This window comes from Melospiza melodia, unplaced genomic scaffold (genome assembly GCF_035770615.1).
Source record: "Melospiza melodia melodia isolate bMelMel2 unplaced genomic scaffold, bMelMel2.pri scaffold_37, whole genome shotgun sequence".
Lineage (NCBI taxonomy): Eukaryota > Metazoa > Chordata > Aves > Passeriformes > Passerellidae > Melospiza > Melospiza melodia.
The window spans coordinates 8,833,022-8,835,364 of record NW_026948690.1 but is presented as its reverse complement, the minus strand read 5'-3'; positions in this window follow the sequence as shown (position 1 = coordinate 8,835,364).

Below are 2,343 nucleotides of genomic sequence, written 5' to 3'. Positions count from 1 at the left end.
CCCTGGAAAACAAAACTCGCCTGCCAACTTTTTGATGGCAGATTGCAGGAGCCACTTTTCACCATCAAACTAGCCCTACTTGGCACTGGTGCCACCATGGGTCTGGTCACCATCCTGCCTATCGTAGCTTTTCAGGAGGCAGCCGGTCACTCCCAGCCATAGGCCCCCAGACACAAACCTCGGCCCGTTTCCCTGGCAAACAAAATTAAGTTGCCCCGCTTCTGGATGGCAGATTGCAGGAGCTATTTAGTACTATCAAACCAGCCCGACTTGGCACTGGTGCCACCTCGGCTCTGGGAACCATCCTGCCTATTGTGGATTTTCAGGGGTCAGCCGGCCACTCTCAGCCATATGCCCTCAAACACAAACCACGGCCCTTTTCTCTGGCAAACAAAACTCAACTGCCCCTCTTCTGGATGGCAAATTGCAGGACGCACTTGGTACTACAAAAACAGCACAACTTGGCACTGGTGCCACCTTGGGTCTGGTCACCATCCTGCGTATCGAGGATTTTAAGGAGCCAGCCGGCCACTCCCAGCCATATGCCCCCAAAAAAACACCACGGCCCGTTTCTCTGGCAAACAAAACTCAGCTGCCCCGCTTCTGGATGGCAGATTGCAGGAGCCACTTGGTACTATTAAACCAGCCCGACTTGGCACTGGTGCCACCTTGGGTCTGTGAACCATCCTGCGTATTGTGGATTGACAGGAGCCACCCGACCACTCTCCGCCACAGACCCCAATCAAAAAGAACGGCCCGATTCACAGGCAAAAAAAACTCAGCTGCCCCACTTCTGGATGGGAGATTGCAGGAGGCGCTTGACGCTGTCAAAACAGCCCTACTTGGCACTGGTGCCACCTTGGGTCTGGGAACCATGCTGCGTATCATGGAATTTCAGGAGCCAGCCGGCCACTGCCAGCCACAGGACCCAAACACATACCACAGCCCTTTTCTCTGGCAAGCAAAACTCAGCTACCCTGCTTTTGGATGGCAGATTGCAGGGGCCACTTGGTACTATCAAACCAGCCCAACTTGGCACTGGTGCCACCATGGGTCTGGTAACCGTCCTGCCTATCGTAGCTTTTCAGGAGCCAGCCGGCCACTCCCAGCCACAGGCCCCCAAACAAAAACAACGGCGCTTTTCCCTGGAAAACAGAACTCGCCTGCCAACTTTTTGATGGCAGATTGCAGGAGCCACTTGGTACTATCAAACCAGCCCAACTTGGCACTGGTGCCACCATGGGTCTGGTCACCATCCTGCCTATCGTAGCTTTTCACGACCGAGCCGGTCACTCCCAGCCATAGGCCCCCAGACACAAACCACGGCCTGTTTCCTTGGAAAACAAAAGTAAGCTGCCCCGCTTCTGGATGGCAGATTGCAGGAGCCACTTTGTGGTATCAAACCAGCCCAACTTAGAACTGGTGCCACCACTGGTCTCGGAACCATCCTGTGTATCGTGGATTCTAAGGAGCCAGCCGACCACTCCCAGCCACAGGCCCCCAAACACAAACAACGGCGCTTTTCCCTGGAAAACAAAACTGGCCTGCCCACATTTTGATGGCAGATTGCAGGGACCACTTGGTACTATCAAACCAGCCCAACTTGGCACTGGTTCCACCATGGGTCTGGTCACCATCCTGCCTATCGTAGCTTTTCAGGAGCCAGCCGGTCACTCCCAGCCATAGGCCCCACACACAAAACTCTGCCCGTTTCCCGGGCAAACAAAAGTATGCTACCCCACTTCAGGATGGCAGATTGCAGGAGCCACTTGGTACTATCAAACCAGCCCGACTTGGCACTGGTGCCACCTCTGGTCTGGGAACCATCCTGCGTATCGTGGATTCTAATTAGCCAGCCGGCCACTCCCAGCCACAGGCCCCCAAACACAAACAACGGCGCTTTCCCCTGGAAAACAAAACTCGCCTGCCAACATTTGATGGCAGATTGCAGGAGCCACTTGGTACTATCAAACCAGCCCAACTTGGCACTGGTGCCACCATGGGTCTGGTCACCATCCTGCCTATCGTAGCTTTTCAGGAGCCAGCCGGTCACTCCCAGCCATAGGCCCCCAGACACAAACCACGGCCCGTTTCCCTGGCAAACAAAAGTAAGCTGCACCACTTCTGGATGGCAGATTGCAGGAGCCACTTGGTACTATCAAACCAGCCCGACTTGGAACTGGTGCCACCTCTGGTCTGTGAACCATCCTGCGTATCGTGGATTCTAAGGAGCCAGCCGGCCACTCCCAGCCACAGTCCACCAAACAGAAACAACGGCACTTTTCCCTGGAAAACAAATCTCGCCTGCCAACATTTCATGGCAGATTGCAGGAGCCACTTTGC